Here is a 16,179-nt window from a genome sequence, read left to right as displayed (position 1 = left end):
GCTGGACGTTACTTCACTTCTCTGGGTCTCAGTTCCTTTATCTGTAAAATGATCATAATATCTGCCTTGTAGGGGTGTGGTTAGGATTAAATTATATATTACGGTTATAAATAATATATAAAAAGATCAAAGATTAAGACATATATAATCTCCTTACTTGGTGTTCAAGGAAGCTCTGGAGAACTACTTAGCTTCTCAAGAGTCATGACTTAGTGCTGGCCTTGGATTTTTCTTGGGGTTTGAGTGATAGGGCATTGGTGATTAAGGGGTTTGCAGGTGAGGACAGAATTGGGAGATAAATTGCAACTCACAATTTAGTCCAGCCTCATGCCTAGTGATGGCTTTGAATGCTATCAATATTTTTATTTTTAATCAGTTATCAGAATGCCATTGAGACCATGGAGGTAAAAAAACAAAACAATGTTCCTCCTGTCTCTTGCTGGTTGTGGCTGGTTTGTCTGTGTTTCAGACAGGCAGCATCGTACCTGTACCTGTAGGACAACACAGAGGTGGCTGGTGTTTGAGAATGGTGTGTGGTGGGAAAGCCAGAGAGGTCTCTCTTGTGTATTCTGTGGGAGCACATTGGGCAGCAAGGAGAATGTTAAAAACTTTGTCTCAGTTGTGGAGCTAGGACTCCGTACACAGAAGAACCCCAAGTGAGTAATATTTCCTTATATCTAGAGTTATCCTGGTGTGTGTGTATGTGTGTGTGTGTGTGTGTACCTACACGTTCTGGTTTTCTGAAATTGCTGACGAGCCAAGATATGCCTGAGAAAATAAATACACTAAGTAGAGTGAGAGGCTAGGACCTTGGTTTCACAAGTATTTCTCTGAAGCCTGCCATATCATTATTATTGGGGTTAGGGGCTCTTCAAGCTCAGCCTGAAAGAGAAACTTCAGGGAGCTTGTGATAATGAGGGCTTACTCGATTGGCTTCTACTCTGGATGTAAAATAAACAGGATAGGTGAAAGTGGCAAGTGTCTCCCAGTCTGAATGGTTGGGTAATCACTCTTTGCACTGGGGACTTGGTATCAGAAAGAAAGCTCTAAAGCTTTCCAAATGTGAATCTCATGAAGATCACTCAACTGTCCAGGTTTTGGTTTCCCCATCAGTAAACTGGAGATGATACTATCTATCCTGCAGGCTACGGCAAGCATTGCAGAGAATAACGGGTGGAAGATGTTTTCTCTGTGGTCACCCTCTCGGAAAGATTGGATTCTCTGTATTCTCGTGCATGTATTTCTAAGTCAGGGCTGCTTCTTTGAAGGCACAGAAATGTATAAGAGTGTTACTTTAATAAACTGAAGAAAAAAGATGTCCATTTTTATCCCAAGCTCCACTCCTACACCCTCCCTGGAAAAAAAAATCTAGAAATAACATCTGTAGAGCGGGACACGAAGAAGGATGGAGAATGTGCATGACAAACAGGATCTAAATCCAATCAGTTGCAGAGAAAATGACTAGCCTGACAGCCCTCTGGGGCTTCTTTGGGGGTGGGGGAGTGTTTCCCTGAAGGATGGAACCCCCAGGACCCCCCAGCTTACTGAATACCCCACCCCTGAGTTCCCAGGGCTGCTGTAAACGGGGAAGTGAAAATGAAGATGGGGGCTGTGAGAGCCTTCTGGGGCTCCTACTGGTGACTTCCTCCTATAAATCAGCCATAGACAGCTGCATCCACTTGCGCCATGGGATAGAAAAATAGACCCTGTTGCTAGACAGGGATACAGGCTCCACAAACATTGAGGGATCAGAGGGCAAGGGGCTTAGCCCAAGCGCTGGCCAAACAGCCCCATAGCCCCACAGATCCATTTGTTTATTTTCACAGTGGCATTGCCTGTCTGTGCCACAGGAAGGAGGAAGACCCCCCTGCCCCACTCTGCTCTGCATATGTAGACCACTTATGTTCACCGCTGCAGAGGCCTGCAGTGAGGCCTGCTGACCTGCTAGCTAATTTATTTATTTGAGTTGCACACAGTTTCAAAGCTAATGGGGAAGTGCTCAGGCAGTGGAATATTCAGCCATTGGATTTTATTAGGTCTGCTGAATATCTGATTGAGCAAGAAAGGGAAGCCTTGTACTGACATACTCTGCCCTCCTCTCTTCCCAACAAGAACCTACCATCCCCCACCCCTGATTCTGTCATCAGGGTCTTCACTTTCCAGTTGGCATCTGACTCACCCAAATAAACAGGCTATGGCAGCTGCGAGGTTAAGCTTCCTTCCTTTGACTTGAATCAATGTCTCCTAAAATAAAAGTACCTTTCCAACAGATTTATTTGTTTGCTTATTTATTTATTTTAAATATTTTATTTATTTATTTGAGAGAGAGAGAGAGAGCAGCAGGGGGAGTAGCAGAGGGAGAGGAAGAAGTAGACCTCCAGTTGAGTAGGGAGCCCAACACCAGGCTTCATCCCAGACCCTGGGATCATGAACTGAGCTGAAGGCAGATGCTTAGCCAACAGAGCCACCCAGGCACTCTTCCTTTCCAACATTTTTAATGAAAAAATTTAAAGATACATTAAAGTAGAAGGATTTTTACAGTGAATACCTGTAAATCCACACCTAGTTTCCATTAACATTATAATACTTGCTTTATTGTATATCTACTCATCGATTCATCTTATTTTTGACACATTTCAAAGTAAATTGCAGACATCTGTACTCCACCCCCTAATTACTTTGTTATATATGCCATTAACTAGACTTCAATATTTGTTTGCAGTTTTAATTTTCTTTTTTAATATTTGCTTTATAAATAGGTGCTTCTATGTTGGGGATGCCAAGCATTTCTTTTTCTTTTAACATAAAACTTATGTACAATGAGACACACGTATTGTTAGTGTTTGTGAGTCAACAAAGGCATAAAACATTGGTATCACCCAGAAAGTTCCCTCCTGTCCCTGGTTAGTCAATACTCACCTCTACTTCCTCAGAAGCAACTACTGCTCTGATTATTTCCTCCCATTGATTAGATTTGCCTGTTCTAGAACTTCATATAAATAGACTCATGCGCTATGCTTCCTTTGTGTAAAGTCTCTCATTCAGCATAATGATTTTGAGATTTTTCTATGTTGTCTGTTCCAGTAGTTTGTTCCTTCTTATCATTGGACAGGATTCCATTGCATGAATATTCCATAGTGTGTTCTTCCATTCCCCAGTTTTTTTGGGCCTGGGCAACAGTTGTCCAGTTGTCAGTATTAAAAAAAGTCACAATGAATATTCGTGTTCAAGTCATGTTGTAGACATATGTTTTCATTTCTCTTATATAAACATCTAGAAATAGAATGACTAGCTTATAGAATATGTGTAGACTTAATTTTATAAGAAACTGGTAGATATTTTTTCCAAAGTGATTTTAACATTTTATACCATGCCAACAATGTATGAGAGTTCTGGTTGCCCCACATCTTTGTCAACATTTGGTCTTGTCATTCTTTTTGATTTTAGCCATTCTGCTAGATGTATGGTGCTATTTCATTGTCTTTAATAAAGGTTTAATTTTAATATATATGTTTTTATAATATATTTCAAAGACATAACTGTTTATACAGTTGTTTAACTGTATAGCTAATGGTTTAACTTCTATGGTTTTAAGTTATATATATAACTATCTATCTATCTATCTCTCTTTCTATATATATAGTTGTTGTAAATACTGAGATTTGAGTAGATTTGAGTGATCAGTATCCCTGGCTGGCCTTTCAATTTTAATTTTAATTTTCTATAAGTAGGTTGGAATATATAGGTACTTGCCTTAAATTATCCTAGGGCTTAGTTATATATATATATATATTTTCAAGTCATTATGATTACTGTTCATTAATACTCACCTGGTATGAGAATATCCATTATAATGCTTCTTTGGGCAGGACATATATCTTAGAAAGTGAATAAGGATGCCCTTTTACGAATAGGGTTTGATAAGCAGAATCTTGGAGATGTTGTCTTTGAATGAATGAAGTTAGCAAGCACATCAGTTTTTAGGGATGTTTGCATTGTGTGTTTTGCGGCGGCGCTTGGAGCTTTTCCTCTACTTCATGATTTGAAATATTCAGAATCGAACTCCGGTCCTCCTCGCCATCATCTTGGCCTTTCCAGAAGCCTATTCTGATTTCTTTCTTGTTTCTCTTTTTGTCTTGCTGCTCTTGCCCAGGCTGTCCCTTTCTTACTCTGTATGCACTGCCTATGCTTCAATCCCAGGCTCTTGGCTTTAAGTCTCACATACATGTAAATTTCTTTCTCTAACGTTAACCTTCCTCTGGAAAGGAGATGCCTCATCAGAGCTCTTTTCTAAAAGTACAAGCCTGTTTATGATTATTTCATAATTCCCCATCACCCGTAAGAGGAAGCCTGTAATAGCTAACAATTTTTTTGGAATGCCCATTCCAAGCCCAGTTCTGTACTAAGCAATTTATGTGCATTATCTTATTTAATTTCCACAGCAATATCTACAAGGTAGGGGGGCACCTGGGTGGTTCAGTGGTTGAGCATCTGCCTTTGGCTCAGGTCATGATCCCAGGTCCTGGGATTGACTCCCCCATCAGGATCCTGCTTCTCCCTCTGCCTGTGTCTCTGCCTCTCTCTGTGTGTCTCTCATGAATAGATAAATAAAATCTTTTAAAAAATCTACTAGGTCATAGTTTTTTATTGTTTTTTTTTCTTTTTTTTAAAGATTTATTTATTTATTTTAGAAAGAGACAGTGGTAGGGGAGGGACAGAGGAGAGAGAATCCCAAACAGACTCCCCACTGAGGACAAACTTGGATGTGGTGCCGACCTCAGGGAGCTGAAACCAAGAGTCGACTGAGCCACCCCAGCGCACCACTAGGTAAGTCCTACTTTTATATTCATTCTTAGATGAGGAGACTGAAGCTTAGGGAAGCTAAGCAATTCCCCTGTGGTCACATAGCTGATGAGCTGTGGATTTGATATTCAAACCCAGGCTGCCCAACACCAGAATCCAAGCTTTTAAGTTCTGTATTGTTCCTTAGTAATAGCACTTCTCCTGCTTCCTGAGCTTCAGTTCTGACACTTTCTATCTCTTCTCTTGCCTCGTGCTGTGCTTCAGCCACACTGACAGATTTACTGTTACTTGAAGCAAGCTGGGCTCTTTCGTACTTTCTGACTTGGCAAATGCCGTTGCACCTGTTTACAGTAGTTGCCAACCTTGTCATCTTTTCCATCAGTGAACTCACCCGGCAATGGTGAGATTAAGCATCACTGCGCCTGTGGGATCTTCTAAAAAAAAAAGCGCTGGTGTGCACTCCCACTTCCCTTTGTGTTGTTTTGGTGTTTCAGCCTGGGAATTACTTGAGACAGGGGCAGGACCATGTTTTACTCACCTGGTACTCCTAGAAGGCAGCCTGGGATCCCTGGGAAATGAATGCTGAGAGCCACACTGGGAGGAAGAGCGGAGCAGAGCTGGACGGGAGACCGTTGAACTAAGTATACTTATTTCAGAAGCCTCAGGTGGTCCATGAAGAGCTCTGGAGATGTGGTTGTTCTTTAGATTTGTTCCTTAGTGAGGCAGAGGTTTAGGACTTTGTTCCCCAGTGCCTACCGACCTTTAGCTGTAAACTGCCCCACGAAGGGCATAGCCTTAGGTGAGAAGAATTTAGCGACACCTAGCAAACACATGGAGAAAGAACAAACACATCAAGGGAATCTCTCTTAAGCAACTAGATTAAATATACTGTGTAGCTTTTGTCACTTGCAGAAGTCTTTTTAAAAAAAGAAGAAGAAGAAAAATGTTACAGAATTTGGGAATGGATTAATCGAGCCTTAATGGATTAAATATATATTAAGAAAATATATGTTTGTTGGATTTTGCAAGGATAGAAAAGTTCCTCATACACTGAACATTGCTTAGCAGTATATTTGGCATTTCCAGAGGAGGGAGGTTATATATCTGTAATGTACAAAACTCTTCTTTTTTGCTTTCTAATCTGCTAAACACATTAAGCGGTAAGTATATTGGAGGCCTGTTTATTAATCAGTACTAGATTCTGAGACCGTAAATGTGACTTTAAGGTCACTTAGGTTAAAATGGACCTGTTCCAGCTTTTCCTGTTGTTTTCTTTTCTCAAATAGAACCAGTGCCTTGAGTTACAGTGTACTTTGAGTGTTAGGTTTAGTTTTATTCCATAGAGTTTATGAGTCAGCAGTCCCCCCGACCCCCAACAAATTCTTGTAGTTTTGTTGATTTAATCCTAGGATGTGGTTTGACTGCTTTATAGCCCCCTTAGCATATCATCATCAGCCAGAATTATCATCCTGGTTCCTCTCTTCCAGAAGGAGGCAGAAGTAGCCCTTTGGGTTAAGACTTTGGCCCCAGAAGCCACAGAACCTTTGACCTCAAGCCGTCCTGTGGAATCTGAACCACCTCTGGAGAGACTCAGAATGACTAAGCCTGTTAATGGACTCCATCCCCTTTGTGGAGTATCTCAAATTGTGGTCATTTAGAGTATTATTATGGAATTGTTTATTGACCTGTATAAACACATGCACCATTTATCACTATAAATGCAGCAGGTGCTTCCCAGGCTGCCAGCTGGAGGTACTTTAGGCTCTCCAAAATAGTAACAAAGTGGTATTTTTCAGGCTCAGCTATTTTCACAGAAAGCTGCAGAAACCTCAGCCTCCTTTAAATTCCCCCTTTGGGTTCAAGGCAGAAGAGATTGGGGAAGGGGACTCTGTGGAATCTTGAAAATTGTTGTCTTTCTCCACATTCTACACAGTTACCTGAATTTCCATGGAAAATGACAAGAGTGGAGCATCCACCCACAACAGCATAATCTCCTTTCTGTCTTTTTCATCTTGATGAAAGGGAGTTCTCAGTATTTCATACCAATGGCTCCATTAATTTATTCATTCAACAAACACTTAAATTGAGTGCCTATTATGTGCTAAGTATTGCTCTAGGTAGTAGGGGTATATCTATAAACAAAACAGATCTAGTCCCTCCTTTCATGGTGCTAACAATCTAAAGAGAGGAAAGAGATGCTCCTTGAACAGATCAGTACAAGTCAGGTGATGGTATGTGCTACAAAGGAGAGTAAAGCAAGAAAATGGAATATAGGGCAATGTTAGGGGTAGGTGTTATTTTCTACAGATAAGGTGATATTTGGGCAAAGATTTGGAGGAAGTGATGGACTTAACCATGTGGTTACCTGAAGAAAGGATTCAAAGCAAAGAGATAGCAAGTTCAAAGCAGTACAAGCAGGATTGATATATTTAAGGAACAGCAAGAAGGCCAATGTAGATGGAATAGAGTAATAGAGGGAGAGGAGAGTAGAAGGTAGTAAGAACAGGTCACATGAGATTGTATAGGCCAAGGAACAACTTCGAGTCTTCCTCTGAGTGAGACAGGAGGCATCGAAGGTTTCCAAGAAGATGAATGACATTATCCGACTTCTGATTTAACAAAATATCTCTGACTGTTGTGTGGAGAATACACTGGAGGGGGCGAGGAGAAGGGTAGAAGTAAGGAGACTGTTGTCAAGGGGAGGGATGATAATGTCTTGTAATATAGAGGTGGATGTGCTGAGAGGTGGTCAAACTCTGAATATGTTCACAAGGAAGGGTTAACAGACTTTGGTGATGAGTTAAATGTGAGTATGGGAGAAAGAGAGGATGACTTCAAGGATTTTGGCTTTAGCAATTGGTTAAAATGGAAAAGTTATTTACTGAGATAGAGACAAATGAAAGAGGATCAGGTTTGACATATAAGATGTTAAGTAAGTGATTGGAAATATGAGCTTGGCCTAAAGGGAAGATATTGGAGTTGGAGATGTATATTTGGAGTATGAAGCATAAAGAGAATATTTCAAGCCAGGGTACTAAATAAAATCAGAGTGAGTATAGATAAAGAAGATATGAGGTCTGAGGTCCCCCAATGTTTAGAGGCCAGAGGAGACTGAGAAAGAGTGACTAACTAAGGTTTTTTGGAAATAAGATGAAAGTATTTCAGAAAGAAAAGATCAAGTCAAATACTGGGATGTATTAAGTTAGATGAGGACTTAGGAATGAACATTGCTTTTGGCAATAGAAGGTCATTGGAGACCATAAGCCATCTTGATGGAGTGTGGACTTAAAAGCAAATGGGATGAATTAGAGAGAGAATTGAAGGAGAAGTAGAAATAACAAATACATATAAGTCTTTGTGGTAGTTTTGCTGTAAAAGGGAACAAAGGGATGCAGCTACAGGAGGAAATGTGGGGTCTAGGGAGTCTTTTCTACAAAACAGTGTGGGTAAAACACAGTGTTTGTATGACAGGATGATCGAGTAGAGCAGAAAAAAGACTGATGAAGCTGGAAGGACATAACCATAGGAGCTGTGTTCTTGAGCAGTGGGAAGTAGTGAGATTCTGTGTAAGAGTAGAAGATTTGGCCTTTGCTGGGGCATGGATAACTCACTTGTTAATAAGGGAGAAGGCAGTCTGTGCACACAGATGCAGGTAAGACGGTTGACTAAGTTGTGGGAGCATATGCGAGTCCTTTTTGGCTTGCTGAGAGTGAACTGAGAGTCAAGCCAGGGGCTAATAAGTGCTATGCTGGAGATTTGAAGTAAGGTGAGAAGATGCAAATGCAGTGCTGGAGATTTGAAGTAAAGTGAGAGGAAAGGAAATAGTTGTCTAGAAGTGTGGCAGAGAAAGAAAACAGTAAATTTGATGCCAAGGTCTTATTTGAGAATTTGAAGAAAGGTCCATCAGTTTGCATGCTTTTTTTCTGGCACATTTTTTTTTTTTCCTGGCCATGCTCAGTTTCCTAGGTAGGTATGCAGAGTAGGCAAAATGGTGGAGCTTTGTCAGGTAGTAGCAGAAGGATATGGTGACCAATCACCCATGGACTCCAAAGGAACAATTAACTACTAGTCATTTTGGTTTACATTAAGCAACAGAGCACGTCCCCTTGAAGTCTCTGAAACTTGTCCAAAGTGAATAGGACAAAAATATAAGTATCATTTTACCCAAAAGGCCCTCTCATGTGACCCTGTGTATCATGCCACAGTCGTGTGCCCCAACATCTCTCACGTCAGGACATAGATGATACAAGCCCAGAAAGGGTGCTTTATAGGATAGTTCTGGTTCCCCAGTGGCTGAAGGGGTCTAATACAGGGGCTGTCTTGCTACCATCTCCACGCTCCATCCTAGAATCCAGTCCTTTCTTTTTTCAGTTCAGCCAAGACTTCAGTTCCATAAGTAGCAGGAGCCCTTCAGTTGTGCCTGGAACATTCCTCAGCTGCATGTACACAGAAGAAGTCTGAATGCTATGACCTCTGTCATCAAATTCCCCCATTAATTTGTTTTCCTTGTGTGTGGATCCTATAGTTCCCAGGAAACTTGAAGAATAAATAAAGTGGGTATTTATTTATATTGTTGCAATAGAGATTCACTCTTGTATTTATTTAGTGATAGACTTAGGAATGACAAGAAATCCTTCCTTTCTTTTGAAAGCCCTTTGAAAATGTTTGTTTCAAATAAGATTTTATGTTTAAAGCAGCAGTGATATCCCTATTCTATGAACTGAGAATTGAGGGTACATTATTCGGAAATGACTCTTCTGTCATTCTGATGCTCTTAGTACATATTTTTCTCCCCAGTTAACTGGAATTTTCTATTAAACAATGATGATCTTGCAATGTCTTGACACAGTGTCCAACCGTCAGCAATGCAAAATTGGAATGACAGAAACAGCCTTCTGTTATTGTCCTGTGGTTAAAAATCCAAAATTGTAAAGGTGTTGTGCTGATTCTGCCAGTTGTCCCTACATTTTTTTTCTCACTACGTGCCCAAGACAGCCAAACTCCCGTCCGTGTTTCCTTGTATGGCTTGGAATTATACATTTTCTTACCATATCAGATTATTCTTATATTTGTGCTGTTCAAGTTTCCTTTCCAAACCCTTGCCCTCTTCCATATTGGGTGCTTTCCAAGAGTGAGAAATGGGATTGAGATATAACCACTATGGAAAACAGTATGGTGCTTTCTCAAGGAGTTAAAAATAGAACTACCATATGATCTAGCAATCTCACTTCTAGGTTTATATCCAGATGAAAAAAATCATTATCTTGAGATATCTGCACTCCCCTTCATTGTGGCATTATTCACAATTGCCGGAGCATGGAAACAACCTCAGTGTCCCACTGTGGATGAATGGACAAAGAAGTTGTGAGATATATATATATATATAAAATGGAATGCCATTCAGCCTTTAAAAAGAAACTGAAACTGCTATCGGGGCAACCCTGGATGGCTCAGTGGTTTAGTGCCACCTTCGGCCCAGGGCCTGATTCTGGAGACCAGGGATCGAGCCCCATATCGGGCTCCTTGCAGGGAGCCTGCTTCTCCCTCTGCCTGTGTCTCTGCCTCTCTCTCTCTGTGTGCCTCTAATGAATAAATAAACAAAATCTTAAAAAAAAATAAACTGCTATCATTTGCCAAACTTACCAAAAGTGGTGCCTAGTGACTGGAGGGTGGGGAAAATAGGAAGAGGTTGTAAAGGGCTAACCACTTTCAGTTAGAAGATGTGTAAGATTTGAGGATCTAATGTATAACATGAGGACTATAGTTGATAACAGTGAATTGTATCATTGAATTTGCTGAGAGAATAGAACTTAAATGTTCTCACCAAAAAAAAAAAAGAAAAAGAAAAAACGTAGATATGTGAAGTGATGGATGTGTCAATTAAGTCAATGATGGGAATCCTTTCGCAATGTATATGTCTATCAAATCATCAAATTGTATACCTTAAATTTTACTTGTCAATTATACCTCAATAAATCTGGGGGCAGAAACAGAAAAAGAAATGGGACCAAGCTGGCTGCAGAGTACAGACCAGCACCGCTCTATTGATCACTGCAGTTTGACTCACTTAAGCCAGACCTGGGTCTTCAATCACCCGCTGATAATCCTTCACAGCCAGTTCTCATTCAAACACCTGTGACTTCTGTGACTCAGTTTTATCAAGGGCTTTTGGGATAGAGGCTGCTGTCTGAGCCACCCTTGAAGTCAGAGGAGCAGAAGGGAAGGGAAGAGGGGGTGATGGATGATCTGGCAGGGCTGAGTCCTTGAGGCAGTGCTGGAAGGAGAGTCCCAGAAGTGTTGCCATTAGCATCAGGAGCCAGGGTCTCTGCTCTGCAGGAGCAGGGCAGCTCTGCTCTCCCCCAAGCTATAGAACTAGGGGAAAAAATGTCTATGGAGGCCTGAGAGAAAGGCTTCTTCAGAGCAAGGGTGCTCTTGAATTCTTCCAGCCCATGCTGGTATTATTCATGACAAATCCCACCCCACCCACCCATCCCCCACCACCAAATGGTCCACGTTGAAAAAGAATGATGAAAAGACAATGGTCCATTTAACAAAGCAGATTCTTTCAGCTCCTGTTTTAACCTCCTTCACATCCTGTCATCACTCCTTATAGTGCAGAGTTTTCACAGATTGGAAAGGAATTGTCTGGAAGAAAGGCCTGTCCCTGCATGTGTTGGGCATGGGAAGGAGTAGACTTAGTATATAAAAGTATAGGCAGAGATGGTGATGATGATGGGGACCAGAGTGGCACATGGGGGACAGTCCCAGCTCATTACCAAATCTGTTCAAAGGCTTTCCATTGAGCTTCATGTATGATCTAACCTTTCTACCACAGCTTGTCCCTAGACCTGTCCAGCTCCTTCCTGCTCAGGCCTTCATGAAAGCTCTTTCTGGAAACAGAAACCTCCCATGATTTTCATAGCACTTGTAATATCAGTGAACATCTATCACATGCCTATGATGAATCAGATACTGTGCCACTGTGATAAGTACTCTATGTGACTATTTTATTTAGTTCTTGCAGCTGTGAAGTAGGAATTATTATCCCCAGTTTACAGATGATGAAGCAAATGCACATAGAGGTTAAAAAATCTGTCAAGGTTTCACAGCTAATGAGCAGCTGAATTAGGATTTGGTTCTAAGTCTGTTTGACTTCAGAATGTGTGCTCTTTTTTATTTTATCATATATTTAAAAACCAACTTTTTCTCTTTCTTCTTCCATTAGGTCTAAGTTCCATGAGGGCAGGACCTATGTATATTTTAATTCAACATCTTTCCCCTGGGACCTAGCATGGTCCTGACATATAGTAAATATTTATTGAAATCATGAATAAAAAGTGAAATGAGGTATAGTTGTAGCCCCAGGGTGTTTCACTGTGGACATGCTGATAATGAATTATGGCTTAGGATACTTGATGATCCTCAGCCCCTTGTGGGCCTCACTATGATCAAGTTTGAGCAGTAATTTGGAAGACAGATTTAGGGAGGAGTCCTCTCCTTTGAGATCATATATCCAATCACCATCTTGGTATGATCACTTGAATACCTAATAAATTTCTCAAATTCATTATCCTAGCTGGTCCTTCCTCATTCTTCTCCACCTTAGTCAATGGCTATGTCCCCCAGCTACTTACCAAACTGCAAAACCTTAGTGACAGAGACATTCTTGATGCTCTCTGGATGTTATTCCTCACATCCACCCAATTGTAAGCCCTGCTGTTCAGCCTCTGAAACGTATCTGTAGATTGTCTGTCTCATCTACCACCATCCTAGTTGAAGGCACCATTGCAGGAACCTTGTCACCTAAAAGATCCTTGTTTTGACTATACTTTCTGGGTCTTTGTGGATTCTCATTGGCTCATGAATTCTATGAGAGGAAAAAGGTATATTTTGTTAGGCAAGCACCACCAGTCAGAGTAGCATGCAGCATAGGTGGTTAGGTTGGTTCATTTGAGCATATTTGTCCTCACATATCAGTGTAGGCTGAAGTGGTAGGCAGGACTTGGTGATCAGATCATCACCAAGAGATCACAAAGAGATCACAGCCCAGGAACCAACCCTGGAATTGCTGTGGTTGCTGCTTCTCTCTCCTTCCCACTGTCTCTGTGCATCTTCTCTTGGCTAGAGTTAGCTTGCAGATTCTGAAGACCACATGCCAACAGCATACTCCCTCCTGCTTCTTTCCCCTCCTTCCCATCCTTATCTCAGCCCACTTGCATCTTTCCTAAGGCACATACACAGATAGACGAGACCAGGACTCCTAGCCTCCAGAAGGGGATCCTAATAGAGCTGAGAGGTACCTGGTAATATCCTCATCAGCTTTTCTCAAATGCTATGATTTGATGAAGCCAGATGATAGCTGGAAAAATCTCCTAGAACACCTTGGAAAATTAGAGCCATGGGGTAGATCTGTGAGTTGGTTGAGGAGCCTGAGCTAACTTGTTTATTCTCCTTATTTCCTGGCATGTCTTAAGCCTGAGACTGGCAATAACTCTAGCCTCCAGGGGAATGAAGAACTCTATGGAAGAGAATTCACTGGTAACCCTTCCCTCAACAAACATCCCACCCCCAGCATGTGCAAGCACCACTCCCCAACCACACACATATCTACAACTCCTCTCTTACATCCAGTGCACTTATAACACCCAGACAGTACTGGAATCTTGGCAAAGACTGAACAATAAAGAAGTTAAGAAATAATGTCTTTTATACAGGGTAGAGAGTACCAAGATTAAAGACCACAGATGATGGCTAATGGAAGAAGAGTTCATATGCAAATAAGAGAATAAGATTCAGAGGTGCTTATGGGAGAACAAGGGTGAAGCAAACCTTGTACATTTAGTGATTTTAAAAAAAATGGTTGCATAGGAAGAGATGATTCTTTCATATTGAGGGTGCAAGTTTCTTGAAACAAGGGCCATGTTTTGGCCACTTTGTGCCCTTCCCACCACCTCCAGTGCCTTGGATAAGCTTATCAAATAGTTGTTGCATTTATACAGAGCCTTATAATAATTGACAGAATGTTTCTATGTGAAACATTCTAAGCACATCTTTGTGGTAGCCCACCATCTGAGCTTCCAGGAGAATGGAAAATAATTTCTGTCAGAGTGCCTCCAAGATTATTCAGAATTGGCAGAGAGAAGATTTTAAGAGTGAGAAATCTTGTAGTCAGGCTCTCTGGGGCCTCTTTGAAGAAGGTGTTTATAACACATTTTGCTGACTGCTTCTATAAATCCCAAGAGTAGTGATAATTTTACATCAAAAAAAAAAAAAGTGAAAATGAAGCAATTTGGCTGTGAAAACATCCTTGCATTTGTACTAGTTGCTTCTGATTGTAATTTGGCTGTGAATAAATTTCTACTGTTTGCTTTATGGTATGGAGAAAAACACATCCTGATGCTTTAGAACAGAACAGTGTCTAAAAACATCTCCAAATTTGAGGGTGAGGAGAATTCTCTGAAATAAGCTTGGCCAGCACTCTTGAGAACACAGTGAGGAAACTTTTTATTTCCTGAGAACCACTGACCTCAGTCCTCTTTTGGCCTTTGTAGTGCCAAATACTGGATTTGTGGAAGCATATGGAAGATCATTAATTAGAAGCTGGTGCCCCTTAGTGTGAAGAGACAATGTTCAGATTCAAGGATCTGAAGTTTTGGATGAGGCCTGCTCTCAAGCATTCTGTTTTTTAATTGTTCTTTATTAATAATTACAAAAACACTTTGGAATAATAAGACCAGTAAGAACAGGGAATTGAAATAATAATAGCTAACATTTATTGAGTGTTTACTAGGTACCAAGATCTGTTTTATGGGCATTAAGTTATTTAATCCTTATAGCATCACTGAGTTTAGAAATGAGGAAGTCTAGAAAAAGAAAAGTGAAATAAGCCAACCAAGGCCACATGGTAGAGCCAGGGTTCAGGTCCACTTTAGCCTGATGCCAAAGCTGAACTCCTACCAAGCAATACCACCTCCTGTTAGTGCCAGACAAACTATAATGGTGGAAGTTAACTAGGACAACAGGCTTTATATTTTGTGCTGGGTTCTGGTTCTCAGGTCCCTGAAAAGTGAATCCAGTTAGAAAATAAAAAAGGCTGAAGCTGAAGGGTCCACCTTGTGTCTTCTGCTAGTCCAAGGCCAGGCTGACAAGGCCAGTTTAGGGCAGTTTAAGATTTTTCTTTTTCCATGGCCAAATCTGTTTTAGATAGAATCTTCCAGCTGGTTCTCATTTGCAGAACGGTGCTCAGTTTTCCAAACAAGCCATGCACTGGCATCTCAGAATTCCATTCCAGTTAAGGTTGGTTCAGTTGTGCCACAATTCCTGTATCCCATCCCCCCACCCTTTTTTTTTTATAGAAGTGGTACATAATGGTTCATTCTTATTGTTGCCTGTTGTAATATTTTTACATGCAATTTTCTCCTTCAGTTCATTGCTTCCTACAAAGAAGTTGTGGGTTTGATTATTGTATTATGTTTATAATTGAAAACAGCTGACTTCATGGATTTTTACATTTTACCTAGTTTTCCAGCTGGGGCTGACTCTGGCTCATCATGTGAGGCATAAGGGGAGGTGCTTTGGAGGAGAAAGTTGGGGAGGGTGTCAAATCATTGTTTCTGTGGCCAACTCCGGGGAGGAAAAGACAGGATTCTTCCAGTGCAACTCTTTCAGAGCCTCAGAAAGGTTTCTGGAGAGGAATTTTCAAATATAAAAAGGTAGAGAGAAAAGTGTAAGAGAATGTGTGAGTAATGATGCCCGAGCCACCATCCTACTGAGTGCATATTTTATGTCAGGCACTGTGCGAGGCATGTTCTTCAAGTTAATTTAATTAAATTAAATTTAATCCTTATACCAACCCCATTTTGAAACCCAATGAGACAATTGAGGCTAGGGAGAGTAAGGATGAAATATAAGTCAGGAAAAAAAAAAAAAGAAATATAGGTGAGGGAGCTGGGGTTCAAGTCTGAGATTTTCTAGATCAGAGGCCAGGCTCTTAAGGTCCTCATCCTACTTTCCCTCCCACTGGGCTTTCCTGCCTATGTGGGCTTCTGGCTGGGGAACCATTCAAAGGGCCATTCAGAAGGCTATCTCAGCCTTGCTCAATGCTTTCCTGGATTTCCCAATGGGAAAGTGAGTGTCACATGTGATGCAGACCCTTCCCTTAGTCCGGTAAGAGCTCTTATTCTTTCACACCCCATCATTTTTAATATTACTCTGTATACCTGTGCACCTCTGGCAACCCCCTGGGGAATTGTAAGGGGCAAGGTATTCCCATTTATAGGGTTCTCCTACGTGAGAAGTATTTATAGATGTTGAAGATGTGGGCCATGGATGGCTTCCTCTGTGTATTTTTCTATTTATCAGAGATTCTTAGCACAG

General features: G+C 41.0%; 1 long non-coding RNA gene across 2 annotated transcripts in view; it reads left to right on the top strand.

Annotated features, from left to right (window-relative positions):
- The window catches only part of LOC121493919, a 100,472-nt gene that overhangs the window by 36,155 nt on the left and 48,138 nt on the right, over positions 1-16,179 (top strand). For both annotated transcript variants that reach the window (XR_005988584.1, XR_005988585.1), the window contains exon 2: positions 4,692-4,827. This is a non-coding gene — a long non-coding RNA (uncharacterized LOC121493919). The remainder of the gene's footprint in view (positions 1-4,691; positions 4,828-16,179) is intronic.

The sequence above is a fragment of the Vulpes lagopus genome, chromosome 6 (assembly GCF_018345385.1).
Source record: "Vulpes lagopus strain Blue_001 chromosome 6, ASM1834538v1, whole genome shotgun sequence".
Taxonomy (NCBI): Eukaryota; Metazoa; Chordata; class Mammalia; order Carnivora; family Canidae; genus Vulpes; species Vulpes lagopus.
The sequence above is the reverse complement of the archived record's forward strand: the minus strand, read 5'-3'. Positions and strand labels throughout refer to the sequence as shown.